Source organism: Agrilus planipennis, unplaced genomic scaffold (genome assembly GCF_000699045.2).
Source record: "Agrilus planipennis isolate EAB-ADULT unplaced genomic scaffold, Apla_2.0 scaffold347, whole genome shotgun sequence".
Classification (NCBI taxonomy): domain Eukaryota; kingdom Metazoa; phylum Arthropoda; class Insecta; order Coleoptera; family Buprestidae; genus Agrilus; species Agrilus planipennis.
In genome coordinates, this window is record NW_020439154.1 from 142,127 (window position 1) to 159,985 (window position 17,859).

The 17,859-nt window shown below is 37.5% G+C and overlaps 1 long non-coding RNA gene across 1 annotated transcript in view; it reads left to right on the top strand.

The window, feature by feature from the left end:
- Nucleotides 1-1,259: 1,259 nt before the first annotated feature.
- LOC108742150 overlaps nucleotides 1,260-17,859 on the top strand; it is a 52,389-nt gene continuing 35,789 nt past the window's right edge. Inside the window, exon 1 of the long non-coding RNA XR_003231784.1 lies at nucleotides 1,260-1,344. This is a non-coding gene — a long non-coding RNA (uncharacterized LOC108742150). The remainder of the gene's footprint in view (nucleotides 1,345-17,859) is intronic.

Consider the following 17,859-nt stretch of genomic DNA (forward strand, 5'->3'; position numbering starts at 1 on the left):
ATAGGAAAGAGTAGGATTGACGACCTTATGATGTGATGATGATGAGAAATACTCTACAAGTTCTGATTCCCTTCATCATCATCATAAAGTCGTCAGTCCTAAGACTACTTGGACACGCATCTCCTTCTTATCCTGAGTTAAACTTCGCAATTCCCTAAAACTAGAACAACCCAAATCCTTAACTATTTGCGAACACTAATCTAATATAGGCCTACTTCTACCCTCCTAACTTCCGTTTCTGCCTCTAATATGTCTCTGACTATCCATCGTATCATTTGATTGTGTGAACCTGGAAGTTTGATTTTTTCATATCTCTGAGGGATTGCAGACCCGCGCATTTAATATTAATTTCAACATTATACCTCCACGTGTTCTTGATAGAAAAGGTCTTGACAGGCAGACAAACTGATAACGGGGAGATCTTACAAGGATTCCTTTATCCTTTTGGGGTACAGAACCCTAAAGATATATGTATCTTTCATCAATCATTGAGTTGCCGGTCTTTCTTATTAAATGTGCTTCGAGTTTTATGCAATACTGTGCTATATTTTTAAATGAGGTTCGATCCAAATTGGTTTTCAGGATTTAAAACCTTATTGATGTTGGTGTACATAAAATTTTCGAAATTGTTAAAGCATTACCACTAAAATCTGTAGCAATACATTAACTTTTAATTTTGGCGAATATTGCTTTACATCACATGATGTCCTAGTTTGGAAAATGTCACATTTAGTACTATCAAGAAAGTTTTGAAACTCCAATGAGCTATTTGAAGGTTTCAGAGACTAATACAGGAAAAATCAGAAAGAAGCCATAATTTTCAAAAGAAAGTACTGATAAATAGGTATCAAAACGAGTCATCAGTCCAAAGAGTTGTTGAACACCCGTCTCCACCCCTTTCTATCTTGAACCAACGTAGAACAGCCCACATCACTAACTAATTGTGAACATTTTTCTAATATCAAGTCTAAGTCTACCTCTGCTCTCCTTTCCTCATGTTTCTGCCTAACATTCAACCGTTTATTCCTCAGAAGGTGCCCTGTCATATCCTCTCTTCCTTTGTCCTTATTGACTTTCATAGCACCCTTAGAGTGAATTTAGTAATTCATATGCTGGCATCATTTAAAAACGAATGAAAATGTTTAAATTAAGTTGTGTTCGGTGTTGTTATATTTTTGGCAGCTTACGTTGACTCATTGTTTAATAAAACCTCAATAGAAATGGATTCTCATTATACAATGAAATTCTTTTATTTCAGATATACGGAAAATCTACATAGCAATGAGATCATTCCCCTTGAGCAATGACATAACATCAATAGTTTTTACAGTTGACACATGCAAGGTAAGACACGATAATTGACATAACATCTCTTAATAGACAAATAACGCACGTCAACGTGGATCTGGAAACTAAAATTAGAGAATATATAATTTCCAGCATACATTGTGGTATAGAATTTGGCCTTTGAATTGCCACAGCAGATTTGGATTTTTTAATAACCGAACTTAAAATTTTAAAAAGTTTCGTTCTTAGCCCTTTTGTTAGAATTACTATATGAAATAAAAGGACAAAAAAATGAAGGAAGTAACTAGTTATTTTCGACTCATTTTTCGTCGTTAAATTAGGATACCTCATCAGTTACGCCCAACAGATTAAGATTTTAATATATTCCAATTCGTAAAAATTCAAAATTAATCTTTTTGGTTTTGAGATTGGAATATCTCAAATTTCCAGTACGCTAGAACTTTTCTCAGTATTTTTTAAACACACCGTTGAAGAATTCGTCGAAAATGATTACTTCCGTTCGTGGTTCTTTCTCTCATAGTGGCGTTCTTGAAGAAAAGCGGGTACCTTCTGAGAAAAGAACCCGCTACTGTGGCGGGTTGAAGACAAAAGGCACAGAGAAGATAATCTGGTTCCGTGTCTTTTTCAATTCCCAATTCGAATCTAGCTCCAAAACTGTCCCACAACATTGGCATTTCAAGTTATCTCAATCTCAAATCCAAGTAAGCCAAAAATATTTCAAAATTTTGATGTGGTAGGGATTCTAATTCATCATAAAGGACAGCTTGGATGCAGCTATACTCTGTTGATTGTTTTATCCTTTTGTTTCACGTACTAATCCTCTCAATTAAGCCAAAAATTCTACATTTCTTGAGGTTTAGGATTAGGATGTCTAAAAATCTTCATGTGCTGCTTAGGCAAATCAGAGGTCAAATTTGAACTATGTCCAAAATGAGTTTTTTCTTTTCAATGTTTGATTAGGTTGATCTGTGTAATCGATTATATTTTCTAATCGAAATATGCTAGCACAATCTCAGATGGTCGTAATTTGCGGTTAGTTTAGAATAAACTGATTCGCTTTTTTGGCCCAATCATAACAGCTATACCATAAATTATTATTCGTTATTAAATAACTTCTAATTTCGGTTCCCCTTCGGCTGGAGCACTCACTGCCACGTCCGCGACTTCCAATTTGGAGTCGAAATGGCGCTCGAAAATCACATCCGACTGTTTTATCGTTGCCCCCGAACGAAACGCAATATATTAGATGCATATATATATATACATTTATCCTGAAGCGGCTGTTGTAGCTCTCGACAATAACATTACGGCACACGCTCGTTGATAACTGCAAACGTAATCAGGTTATAAAACAATTTGTCCAGTCGGTGGCGCGTAAATATTGTGTTGTAACTCTATTAATATTTGTAGTTCTGTGGCTGGAACCTGAAGCTCAAGGGCCTTCACGTGGCGAATATCTTCTCTCGCGCTACTCCATCCCCCGTTGCTACACGCAAATGAAATTATCTTCTCTTATGCTGCGAAAATGTAACTGACTATTATACTACGTACCTTATCTATATATATCAGTATGTTTATCAAAAACAACAACAAGAAAATATTCAAAATTCTTTGTATTGAAACCCAAAGAATCGGATTGTTTCTTTCACTGTAAGGAGTAGGTATCCTAAACGAAAAAAATTAACAAATAAACAATCCTTTCACGTTATATGCGCCTGATTCGCAAGAAACTTAAGTGAAATATTACATCGACTTTATCCTGTTCAAAGGTGATTCTAATTTAGGTACTCCACATTCTTCTATTAGGTTGATCGAAATTTGGCATTTGTTAATGTTTATCATTCTATCGAAATTGTCCAGGCTTAGCTTCGTGGATCACAATTTCCAATTTTGGCTCTCATCGGCACCCCATTAAATATTGAAAGTTCCATCAAAATATCTACTAACAACGCAAAAACTACTATAAAACAAAAACCATTTGTAAAATGTTAACACTAGACCATGTTACAGTAGATCTCGTTGAGATTAATAAACTTCTTAAGAAAAAGCTACTAACCCAGTTTTGATAAGGTTTAAATGGAACCAGTTCAGGAGAATCCCCTTTCAAATCAAATAGGATCCTTGCATAAAAACTGGTCGTCATTTACGTATCGAATTGGCCGAAATCTGGAGTTTTTATTAATAATAAGTCCTTGTTCGGCATTCTCTAGAAGTTGTCAGACGTAGACAAGAGGATCACAATTTCCAATTGTTGAGTCTCATTGGCTCCTCATGAATCGTAGATAGTTCCAGCAGGATACCCATCAACAACGCAAGCAACTTTTCGAGAGAATCCTCTTTCAAATAAAAAAATAATCCCTCAAGTAAACTGCAGAATCTGGACATCGCTTACACATCAAATTGAGAACCTCCTCCTGTTATGATGTCATCTGAAAAGTGTTAATGACAAAGAAATGCGAGAAAATTACTAATTACATACGACTGAGCGACTTATATACCTAGGGGTATAGATTACAGATTAGTTTTCGAGAGGACACCTGTTCGATTCCGAGTCTGCATGTCCTGGACCAAATTTTAGGTGCTCGGGCAGTAATATTCAACAAATAATTTTTCAAATCTCCTTTGTCTTTATTTTATCAGTCTCATATGTCTTTCCTTAATCGCAATCCACCCATTCCCAAATAGATTTTCTCTCTACAGACCTTATCAGTACAAAAAGGTGAAGAAAGATTCATTATCATCATACGGTATTCTTCGTTTACTTTCTCTAGCGATGTGACCTTCAGTTTGACCTGCGCAAAGTAGAAAAGAACAGCACAAGGCCAGAAAAGGAAGGAGACAACTCTCGGCCAAACTCTTAACCGGTGAGGAACGTACAATCCGTACAGTACTGCACGGAAAAATTTTATCACCATTTTATCCACTACAATTGCATTGCTCAAATGTGCTGTTATTGGTACTATTTACTACTGAAAATATCAACGAGATGTATATTTATATTTGAAGACATATTAAAGGCTTTAACGCTTGTTTTCGACTCGCACTACTATTTGGCAGGTATGAAAAAGTAAGTTTAATGAACAAGAGTCGAGAGTATAATGAGCTTTTTTCTCCCTACCTACGCCCATCCAAGACATTGGAAGGGGCACATCGCTAGAGAAAGTAAATGAAGTATAGTTCTAGCGCGAAATTCCATGTATGTTTTTATAAAGGTTATCTTTCAGACTGTTTGTATTGTTTTATCTCCTCCACCTCTACTGTGACGTCACGACCATCAACCATCTTTGACAGCTGTCATCGCCAGTCAGAGCTTCGCCCCACTCGTTCTAAGGGTCTCTCTCTCTCTCGCCTATTCTTATTGACTTCCATAGCGTCTCCCGCTACCTTACTCTTTCTAATACCTCATCATTTCTTACCTTCTCTATTCGCGGTATCTACAAATGAAAGATTACAGCAAGTAGATGTATTCTGCTAATTAGTATGTTTGTGTTTCCTTCGAGAAACTTGGTGGCTTTAATTTTGTAGCAACAAAATTGAGAGCAATTTATCATCAATCTTGTTACCAAAGAATTCCTCAACCATGAGCAAAGACGACGCTCAACAGGAAGAGATTTGAAACGGAAGAGGGTTTTTCTAGCGCCCTGTTGTCATCCGGTAGTCGCATAAGAAAAACAGAGCAGCCAGCGGCCATGACGTGGCTTCTTGTTTTGCATGTCGGATGCAAGAAGTGGGAGAAGAAGAAAACGAAAAAGAATTTGCATTTCAAAATAGAGAGACGGTCGGGCGTGTGTGCTTAGAGCCATTCTCGGTCACATTTTAAAACTTAACCTAATGCATATATACATACATAAATCGTCCCTCATCTGAATAATAAAAACAGTCAGACATAAAACTGCCGTTAGCGTTAGACCGCACGTCGTGAGTAGAGTCGTCTGTCTGCCTGTATGGAAACAGAAACGTTAATCTAATAAAGTCGTAAAATATGAAGACGATTCCGTGAAAAATTCCATCTTAGCGATCTGCGGTGGCTTCCATACATACATTGTAAAACTGAAAAGCGAATCTTCGATTTCCCTTCCACATTGTGAACATTGGGGTCTTGGGAAAATAGAGGGCGATTCTGAAGCAGTATTCAGTTTTCCATCACGTTGTAGTAGATTGTTGTGGTATAATAGGCCAAGTAACCTTGAAGTGTTCATTGGAATTTTAGCCGGCGGTGGCGAAAGGGGGTAGTCATGATTTTGTTTCATCATCACGTACCTCCACTCTTTCCTATCCTGAGCTAAACTTCGCATTTACCTAAAACTAGAACAACCCACATCCTTAACTATTTGCGAACAGTAATCTAATCTAGGTCTCCCTCTACCCCCCTAACTCCTGTTTCTGCCAATAATATGTCTCTAACTAGACCTTCATTCTTGAGAAGGTGTCCTACCAACCTATTTCGCCTATTTTTTATTGACTTCCATAGAGTCCTCTGTTCTATTTCATTCTTCATTTCTAACCTTTTCTACCCACGTTATCCTCATCATCCGCCTATAACACCACATTTCGAGCGCTTCTAACCTTTTCTTTTCCGCCGCGCCCACTGTCCATGTTTCGCACCCGTACAACGCCGTGCTCCAAACATACATTTTGGGCAGAAAAAAGTATGTGTACATTTATTTACTTATACTATTCATTCTTTTATTTTTTTGTGTTCTATAAGAATGAAAAGTAAAAATTAACAAAGTAAAGTTCGGGAAAAACCAAGCATTATGATGGGTCTTCCGTAAATCAATCTATCCAAAGCTTCAGTGGTATCAGGCGTTTTAATCCCCCGGACAAAATATACCCAACAAAATATTCCCAGACAAAATATTCCTAAAACAATATTCTCATATGTCATTTTATTCAATAAATTTACGTATTTAATCTTAATTGACTTCAGTTTTTTATTTTGTTACTGAAATATTTCGTTGTCACGATATTTTGTCTGAATTTTTTTTATCCTGGGGATGTTTTGTCGAGGATTGTTTGCCATTGTATCAGATATCATGGAACCAGCTTCAGTACTTTTTTGCTTAATTTATAGATTCATTTTTCTGTCTATACTGAGCATATATAAAGGCATTCAATCTATTTAAGTGATAGTAGATCTCCCCCGAATTGTATGCAATTCGCAAAAAGACTTTTCGACAGTTCTTGCAGTAAGACACTTGCTTTTTTATAATCGGAATGAATGGTTCTATCTCCTTCAGTAGTTATACAAATTGGAATTCACATTATACTTTAATTTTTTTTTGTTTGGCCAAAATTTCCAGTGGTTTATGAACAATATTTTTTATATCGTAATAAATAAATGATTCATTGCAGCAGCTTACTTTTAAATTCATTAAAATTTAAGGAGGCATGACTGTCAGTTGACGCATTCGTTAATTTAAAAGGAAATCGATGATGATTGATTTACAAAATTAAGTTTGGATTTTCTTTATCAATGAGGGAGAGAGGAAGTTACCCTTGCTGCACCCTCTGACTACGTTTTTAGTTATAGGTCTACTCATGATTTACACAAAAGGAACGAAAATAATTTCAACAAAAATTTTACGATTTCGGGATATTTAAAATAGGTATGGTATGAAGTTTTAATAACTATTTTCTGCTTTTGTTGTCAAAGAGCAATACTAAAGCAACAAGAAGGATTTAACTAGCCTTAATGCTTTTTAAAATAATCATAATTTTGTCTTCTAATGTTAATCACTCACTTAATCCTATGTTGAACATCATCTTGAGGTCATAAAAGCTGGTCTATTTTTTCCAAAGTGCAAAGGCCCCTGCAACAGAAGCAGTGGAAATGTAGTAATAATCCATTAAATTAGCTGAATACAATACGGGTTTGATTCGAAATGAATAACTTTTCCGCTTTGTAAGCAGAAGTTCGTTCGAATAAAGACCCTACGAGGTGTGGCAATTAAGTTCCGAGAATTTATTTATAACTCCCTATCTAAAAACCGTGAGGGGTTCGAACTCACGTAGTTGCAAACATTGAACCTTCGTTGATTATTATTTATTTACGTTTTATCCGGGGTTTTTGCAAGTAAAATTTTTATAGGCGTCGTAAAAATGAATACCTCACATAATAAGTAAGGTTTCATGATAAGATTTTTGGCGAAATCTGGCGAAAAAACCGTCTGAAATACCTACACGAATTAAAAAATGCGTCTAAAACTTCTGTTCTGATCGTTTCTAAATATTCAGGGAACAATTCACCGCTAAAACTATGTTCCTCCCGGCTAGATAGTCATCATCATAAGATCGTCAGCCCTAAGATTGGTTGGACACGTACGTCCACTCTTTCCTATCCTGAGCTAATCGTCGCATTTCCCTAAAACTAGAACAACCCATATCCTTAACTATTTGCGAACAGTAATGTAATCTAGGTCCAGTGGTGTTGTCGAGCCGGAACGCTCCGGAACGTCGTTCCGGTACTTTCTTTTTGGACAGGAATCGTTCCGGAACTAAAGATGATTTCTGATAACGAGAATTGGCTGACGTACTGAAAAAAAAATTAAAAAGAATTGCTGATTTTTTTTTCTAATTTTTGACGAATTTTTATATGTATTATTATAAACAAGGGTTTGAACCGAACCCGAACCGGAACAAAAACCGGAACGAACCGGCTTGTTTTTCCGAACCGTGAACAGGGCCGATCCTGGCGACGGGCGAAAATTGGGGGAAATCCCCCCCCCGTCGTCGTCAAATTTGGGACATGAGACCGCACAGAGCGGCCGCCTACCCAGGATCAGCCCTGTCTATATAATTATATATATGCGTTCCGGTAAAAAAAAAATTAGCACAACACCACTGTCTAGGTCTACCTCTACCCCTCCTAACTTCCGTTTCTGCCTCTAATATGTCTCTGACTAGACCTTTATGCCTAAGAAGGTGTCCTACCAACCTTTCTCGCCTATTTCTTATTGACTTATTTCTAACCTTCTCTATCCACGGTATCGTATTCGTACAGCACCGCGTTCCAAACATACACCTTTATCAATCTCTTGCGAATTTCTAAATTAATCGTTCGCAAGCATAGAAGTGACATGTTTTTATCGAAGGGGACTCGACTTTGCGCTATCCTCTGCTTTATATCCCTACTACTCCTTCCGTCCTGACTTATCTGACTAAATATCTAAAATCAGCCACTTCTTCTTAATCTTTCGTCTCCTATTTTTACATTCGCTCTTTCCGTAGGTTTTCTTCCCTTGGATACCAGGATTTTTGTTTTACTTTTATTTATTTTCATATACTACTGTTTTGTCAATACCGCATCCATTTTATTTAAAGCTATCTCTAACTCCTCCTTGCTAGATGCTAATACTGGTATCTATATCATCTGCAAATCTAAGCATACTAATCTTATGCCCCTATACATCTAGACAATAACAACATTTTTTTATGCTGGCGTTTTGAAGCGGTCAAAAGCACGCATTTTCCGTTTAAAGCTGACACCTACAGAGCAAATCTGGATTATGATCATAAAAATGGTAGTTTTTCACCAAAGAAAGTGTTCCCACGATGCTGCATCCCACCTGCAGTCCGAATTTAGTCTTGTGTGACTTTTTCTATCATCCCAAAGATGAAATCTCATCTTAACGTAAAGAGGAGGTCAAGGCAGTTGTGACAACGGATGTGAACTTTAAAACCTCAAAAAGCTACGAAGGGTATTTCCCGAGGTGCTAGGAAAGGCTGTGGCAACGATGTAGGCTGACTAGTGTGAGGACAGATAATAAAGTAATCACTAAAAATTAATTTGCTTGTGTATTATTCACACAGAACTTCATTGCGACACCTTTTATATCTGAAGATATCTGAAGCAAAGCAATGTGGAGTTTGCATCTGTTTTAGATCTTTCGAAATAAGACTACCTAAAAATCTAGAAGGAGTATGTTGTAGGTAAATTTTGATGAGTATTTTTCTGTGGACCCGAACTAAACGAAACACTGTCGGTGACACCTTTGGGATGCCAAAAGATGTATTAGGGTTTCCAAACGTTTTGTATGGGATTTTAGGTAAGTAAATGGTTTTCTCTATTTCGTCAAAAAATTCTGCAAATCCCAATCTCTCTTATGATTAGTTTATGCAAACGGTTGGCACTGCATAGATTATCGATAAGTATCTAGTGACCGTCTGTTGATCCATCACGGCCACCCACGATTCTTCTCTTTGCTACCGTTGGCCGTGTTTTTGTTGGTTCGTTGAAGAGGGCGCGGGCAGTGCGGGTGGAAGAGGGGCTTGTAGATGGGTCTCTGCGGTCGAAATGTACTGCACCAACAACATCAGATCTCATTACAGATAGGCCCTGATAAGCCGAACACACAGACTTCCGCACAAAAGCAACGTCAATGCCTACGAATCGAGATATGAAACGAAGCCGAGGCCGCAGGCTGTTTTAGGGAAATTGCTGTTATCCCTACAAATCCGCCTACGTATTCATGTGCACCCATTTTCGGAACGCTTATCAGATTATTCGAAAATTGATTCTGCACCGTGACCCCAATTTATGGAATTGTGCGTTTGTCCATTGTATGCGTACCTATGCTGTAGTTACAGATATTTGTAACTATATCACTTAGCTGCAGATAGCAAACAATCTCGTTTCGACCAATAATATCTTGCGTTTTGAATAAGGGATAAATTAAAATTTGCCATAATAAATTGAATAATCCTTTCAGACCATTGCTTATTACCGTATTAGTGATGTGTTTCTATACCAAGTATTACTATCTTGCATCATGCCATTTTGTGCTTCTTGATGTTTCAGAATTACTCAGTCTTTTATGAATGAAAAACCACAATATTTTTTCCCCCAAAATAAATGAGACCGTAAGTAAGAAAATGAGCTATGTAAGTAGTAAGTACCTCTAAATGCAGCTGGAATATTTAACAGTTTACTGAACCATAAATGATGGATGGTTAGGTTAAGTCAGTTTAGGTTATGTGAAAATGCTAACAATTAAGTGTAAACATCAGAAAAGAAAAAGTGAAAGACTGGATTAGAATCAATATGTAGTGTCCGACCGAAACTGGCTTTTACGACCGAAACCGAAACCGAAACCGAAACTTCCTTATAAGAATCATGTTTTGAGAGAAAAATAAAGAAAACGTTATTATAATCAGTCAGTTTTATTTTTTTATCTTTAAATCACACAGCTCCGCAGTCTTTGACATTTTCACTTATTGATAATCAAATCAAAATCAACATAACAATAACCCCTCATTTAAGGAAATACTTTAATTGCGCCTTAAAAATACTTAAAATAGGTGAGATGTTTATTTGAGTAAGTATAGTAGACTAGACCCATTTTTCTTTTGAAGATTATTCATGCTTTTTTTTATATAATATTAAACATAAAATTACTTTTGTTATTGTTACCTAATATCACAATAGGTATAGGAACTTAATATTTAAGTAATAAACAAAGTTTCGGTTTCGGTCGTACTTTCTGCAGGTTTGCCCCCGAAACCGAAACTAAATCGAAACTCGTTTTTTTGCCGAAACTCGACCGAAACCGAAACCGAACTTTCGGTCGGACACTACCAATATATAGTAATTTCAATGACAAAGCACAATATTTTACACCCCAAACTAAATAAGACTGTAAGTAAGAAAACGAGCTGGATGAATTCAAGTAGAATATTTAACAAACTACCTACTGAACGCACTCAAAATGCCAACAAGTGTATAGTTCGAAGGTATAGGTAATACATAATTATCTACGTCATCTGTTCGTTAACATTTGATAAAAAAAATCCCTATTAGTCGCCTGATTCTAAAAATTGTGACGCTTCATAAAGGTCGTAGTAATAGCAGTGGCGGGAGTCTCCGATTACCTAAAGAAGGGGTTGCTTGGCTGCAGGATAGCTGTAGGGACGTCCGCTGGTTAACTGGCATCGCTATCGTTAAGTACGGCATTGTCGTCGACATCATCGTCATCTCCTCGGAAGCGGAGCATCATCGCATCCATGGAACGGCATCATCGCATTCGAGGGACCGTTCGCTTTTCTCATTTGATGCCAATTAGAGTGCGATGCATCGTGGCAGTACATAGTTTACCCTGAATGGCCTTCCGGCCCGACGATCTTCAATCGCCGTTGCTCTCTTAGCTAATCTGGCTGCTTGCTTCTCGTTTCTCTCTCTTTCTCACTCTGTCTCGTTCGGTTTGTTACCTATCGTACCTCGTGGCTCACCTGAGCAACCCCTCTCTCCAGTCGCGATGTTCTCTTTATCTTTGTGCATAGCTCGCGTAGCCAGCCAACCAAGCCGAGATGGCACAAGATCCGGAGATAGTTTCAATTAGTCATAATGCTGTTCGATGCTCCAGTCCTTCTGCAACGAAGGATCCGCTGAATGATTTCAAATGACTACCTACTTATACTTCTCTCTCCCCCCTTCTACCCTACGCCGCATTTTATTAATTATGTCGTTTTATTAAGTAACGTGGTGCAACGAGTTTTCAACCAACGAGCCAGCTAGCTATCTACCTAGCTAGTTGCGTGGTGCTTTCCCCGCTCGAAGGGCTCTGAATAGCTTTCAGAAATGTTTAAGATCCGAGTGGAGCGCTTTTGTAGAAGAAAGGGCTGCTCTTTCATCAGTAAGTTAATGCCAGATCGTGAAACTGAGATGCTTTTGGGATTTCGTTGAGTATACGCAGTTTTTTTCAGAAATGCTCTCGACATGAATGTGAAGAGTTTAAATTAACACCTAACTGAATCGGAATAAAAGTAAATATCTGGAGACTCGTTTGTGTGAAGGCACGTCTTTTCATATTCAAACGTAAGAGTATTATCGTACGTGAATGATGACATTTATTTAAAAATTCTTTTTAAGAGACAGCTTACTTATACGTATCCTCAAGCAATACGCTAAAAGAAAAGAAAACAGCGTTTACCTTACATGCTTGAAGCATTATGGTACAAACAGAATTCTGAATTATTTCAGGCATGTTGTCTCCACCAAGCACACTACAGAAATTTCTTTGAAAATGAAAATGTATTATTATTATATCGTAGAAAACATTGCAAATACGTGTTTATTGACGTTAGTGATATCTAAAGAACAATTTTTGGGCACAATTTCCTTCAATTTATATCTATATATATTATTCATATTATTAGATCAAAAGCAAAACAAAAGCAAAATAAACACCATCAGAATTAAAACAAATGTAAAAGAAAAATCTTTAAAAAATGGTGCTACTTTAGTCTTTGACCACCTACTGTTATAGTCCACATAAATGTTTCTTAGTTGCTTGAAGCCTAATACAAGATATTAGATCGTTTATTACCCTAATTCCTTTATTTTCATTATGTTTCTAATTTAGTGCTATACAGTTCGTTGGACGTATGTATTTGCAAATTGATTATAGCAATTGATGAAACAATTTAGCAGTTAACATTATCTAATTATTTTCAATTTACTACTTAATCGACATACAATATTGTATTATTATAATATGTATTTCAACCAGAAATTTGTTAATACCTTCTTCGTTTATAGATAGTCACAACATACGTAATAACTGGTAGTACAGTTACTGTAAAAATCGTAAAAACAAAATTTGATTTGATTGATGTCTGTTATTTATCTATAGTCTATCTTATACGATATTTTTTGAAGCATCATCGTTTAAGGTTTACGTGCCCCTTAGAAGCTGTACCTGTACCACTTATTGTACGAGGTGATAGCCAAAACTTTCCAAAATTTGTGTAAAGGGGCAAAGCTAATGGCAAACATCACCAGATGGAAATGTGTACATGCTTTGTGAGTCTGTATGTCAACCGAGCGGCATAGCCTAGAGGTTTAGACCATATTGTTTAGCATCCGGGAGGAGGCCGGTTCGATTCCGGGTTAGTCTGTCTTGGTCCAAGATTTTCTATGGTTTCCTTGGATCACTTAATTAGGCAAATCATCTTTCTCACCCGAACCGCCACCCACCCTTTCCCACGATTCCTGAAAGGAGGCTGAAGAGGGTCTTCCGCCCTACCTTCCGGCGTAGTCCGGTGGGACTGCCCGCCCACCAGCATTAGTGGCTGGTCCAGTCAGAATGAAACACCCAAAAGTATTTTTTTGTCAGTATGTCAAGCGACTTCAATACAAGTAAGGGCGTTCGTTGTTGGTAAACAGTTTTTGTTTGACGTGACCGTTTGTATTTAAGTTCTATTTAAACTCGGTAAGACTACTGCAAAACCTCACATAAAGCTACAGGAATCATTGATTAATGATGCGTTAGGCCAAACACTAACGTACGAATGATTTAAACATTTTAGACAAACATCAGTTAATGATGAAGAACATTCCAGACGACCATCAATCGGCATTACGCCATATCATGTTCTTACTGTTCGGAATGCAATTGTGAAGAATCGTAGGCAGAACATCTAGAACATTATCTGATAATCTTGTGCCACATATGTCAGAAGCATTAAATATGAAAGATCCTTAAGCGAGGAACAGAAACAATGTCACAAAACAATTGCGAACTGATTCAGATATTCTTTCCATTGTTGTCACAGGTGACGAAGGGTGAGTTTATGACATGATCCCGAAATATAACAACAATCGTCGCAATAGAAAACCTCGACCAAAGAAAGCTTCTCAAGTCAAGAGCAACATCACGTCTTTGCTCTGTTTCTTCGATGTTGGTGGCGTTACTCACAAAGAATGTGTATCCACGAGTCCTGAGGGGGCTGAGTGAGAATGTGAGAAGGAAACGTCCACAAATGTGGCACAAGGACGACTAGAATACAGCAGTTTTCGGGTAAAACCAACATGGTTATTGTTCTTCATCCATCTTCCTCACCCGTTTTGGCTCCAAAAATGAAAATCATGTTGTGGGGGCATATATTTCACACGATAGAAATGATTTAAGTTGAATCGCAAGCAGTGCTGAATTCATTTGTAAAACAAAGCTTCCACAATGTATTCCTTTCGTGGCAGCTANTTCTTTTTTAATAATTCTTCTAAATTCGAAAAAGACTGTTAAAGGTGTATGTTTGGAACGCGGCGCTGTACGGGTGCGAAACATGGACGGTGGACACTAGAATACAGCAGTTTTCGGGTAAAACCAACATGGTTATTGTTCTTCATCCATCTTCCTCACCCGTTTTGGCTCCAAAAATGAAAATCATGTGGGGGCATATATTTCACACGATAGAAATGATTTAAGTTGAATTGCAAGCAGTGCTTAATTCATTCGTAAAACAAAGCTTCCAGAATGCATTCCTTTCGTGGCAGCTACGAGGGTGGATTGATAAGTTTCCGGCCTAACCAAGAGATGACGCCACTAGGCCTACCTTGAGGTGACATTCTATAGTACCATCCTTGGATAGCTTGTAGCTATAGTTTCAGCCCGATCTCCTTGCTAGTGTAGGTTTGACAGCNAGCCTTGGAGGAGATTATGTTGAGAAATAAAAAAAAAAAATTTTTAAAAACCTTGTTTTTCTTGGTCAGGCCGGAAACTTATCAATCCACCCTCGTATTATGAGATCGCTGCTTGCAATCACCTCATAGGTGATGGCGGGTGACTTTTGGGTACCACCCCGTAAAATATAACAAATGAAATTTGCAAACTTACTTTTTCTGCGTAAACGTGCATATTGCTTATTTATTTAATTATTAATACAAACACAAAAGTTGCCTGGTAGTTTAGACAATAAATTAACGTTTCGAGTCAGAAAGGATCTCTATTGCTTTCGACGACTTGTAATTAATTCTCATCTTTCGGGCAAGTTTTAGTTTCAAGTTCGGTTGTTTTATGTGGCTAGGAAAATTGAATTTAACGAAAAGTTCCTTAATTACTCAAGTGTAGCTTTTTGTGTGAGTCTCTCTTTTTATAATCGAGTTGCCATTTGTTCAAACATTTAATTGCGGTGTAACTATCTGAAAAGTGAAAAATGTGGATACTTTTTCTATACAATAAAGAACTTTTTACTTTGTAGTNTGTACTACAGATGGCGTTTACAGCGCCATTTGTCGTATTTTCTATAACGCGCTGTTAAGGCAGCAGGTAAAAGTTGGTCTGTGTTCTGTCGGAGCTGCCTGCGACGCGCTGATGAGATCCAGTTGGCAGTTTCGACAGAATACAGACCACTTCGAATAATTTTATTTGAATTTCTTATCTTTAAATTCCGAAAACCGAATTTTATTACATATTTGGGACGCGATATTTGGTAGAGTGCATTCTTCGTAACAAATTTTATGTTTCCGTGGAGGATTGTCGTAGTTGTGATACATAACTTTTAAATGAAGCTATATGTGCCCATAAATTCGACGTTGTTTTACCCCGCATAGTGCACTGCTGCGATTTATGCCGGTAAAAATTGCGTTCCGTGCTTCTGACTAATGAAATATGGCGCCGTAATTTTGCCCAGATCGATTTTCTCCTATTTTGGCGCCAAACACTCGTCGACGACGCTGTTGGCGTATACCGCGAGCTTGTTAACGTTCACTTTATATTTATATGATGCGGTTTTTTGCTCTATCAATTTTTCATCCTACATAAATATTAATTCCAGTTCATAAATAAATATTTAACCTAATTTGCATTAACAAATACCTTATTATTCAGAGGTATAATGTTTTTCATACAGATTTTTCAGGAGTTCTTTTAACGACGGTGATTTTTGAAAACCGATTTCTTTTTTATCACTAGTGATGAGCCAAGCAAGACCTAAACCAAGACTGTCCCAGTCTCAGCCCCAGTCTTGGTCTTGGTCATTTGTGTTGTCTTAATCTTGCTCATTTAATCTGATGCTTATACGTTTTCTTTTTTAATAATTCTTCTAAATTCGAAAAAGACTGTTAACGGTGTATGTTTGAAGCGGGGCGCTGTACGGATGCGAAACATGGACGGTGGACGCGGAGGAAAATAAAAGGTTAGAAGCGTACGATGATGAGGATACGGTGGATAGAGAAGGTTAGAAATTAAGAGGTATTAGAAACAATAGGAGAACAGAGGACTCTATGAAAGTCAATAAGAAATAGGCGAGATAGGTCAGTAGGACACCTTCTTAGGCTTGAAGGTCTAGTCAGAGACATGTTAGAGGCAGAAACGGGAATTAAGAGGAGTAGAGGTAGACCTAGATTAGATTACTGTTCACAAATAGTTAAGGATGTGGAATGTTCTAGTTTTAGGAAAATGCGAAGATTAACTCAGGATAGGAATGAGTGGAGGTGCGTGTCCAACCAGTCTTTGGACTGATGACCTTATAATTATCATGAATTCTTCTAAGCACAAATTTATTTATTTTCCAACATATATTTCATACATATCTGGTGGTTAAGGTAAGAAAAAAGTGGCAAACGAAATGAAGACAAATATTACTGCACCAGTATTTGTCCAACTGATCCCAGGAAACCAAAGAAAAGCTTGGACCAGGACAGATGGACACGGAATGGAACAGACATCTTCCCGAATGCTATGCAATGGTCTGAACTCTAAACCTCTAGATCATGCCGCTTAGTCAAAAAGCCACACAGCTTAAAATTTTAAATTCCCAACTAAAAACAGTGTATCGCCCTCTAGTTTCTATTTGCTGTTACTAAAGTATTTCACTTAGTAAACGTTCATACCATTTTGATATTAATTTCCCGATTTCAAAATATTTTATTCCGAATTATTGATGTTATTAATAATAAGTTCGTAATCGGTAAATATGGATAGATACATTGGGCGTCAAATGGCAGGTTGTCACGTGAAGTGGCACTAATGTCCGTGTTACGTAACGCCCTCTGGTATCGTCGAATTACGTCGCGCGTGAGTGGGCGTGCATACAGATTTTGATAAAGGCGCACTGGTGTGAGAAAATTCAGCCCCCGGATCAAACGAAATAATCGTGAACATATTCGATATCGTGGCGAAACACCTGCACACGTAACACGCTTCTATATTATTCCACACAACTTATCTTCATCGCAACGATAGGGGAAAGGAGCATCCGTTTATTCGCTGCTTTTACGTCTATGTCCACACGTACACATGTATGCACATTGGTACACAAACAGTTAAAAAAAACTGCAAGTGCACATTCTAACTACTGCACCTGAACGCGTGATTCGGTTGGATGACTACCTTTTGACAAACTGTACAGAAAAAGGATGTGCTTTTTAAATAGATACGAAATGTATTGCAACTGTACGAACTAATGTTGGGTACTATACTTCGTTTAGTTTCTCTAGCAATTTAGCTTGACCGGCGCAAAGTAGAAAAGAACAGCACTAGGCCAGAAAAGAAAGGAGACAACTCTCGGCCCGGCGAGGAGCGTATACTCCGTACAGTACTGCACGAAAAAACCTGACCATTTTATCCACTACAATTGCATTGCTCAAATGTGCTGTTATTGGTACCAATTACTACTGAAAATATCAACGAGATGTTTATTTATATTTGAAAACATATTAAAGACTTTAACGCTTGTTTTCGACTCGCACTACTATTCATGATTGAACAAAACTTTTGGCAGGTACTGTATGAAAAAGTATGTTTAATGAACAAGAGTCGAGAGTATAATGAG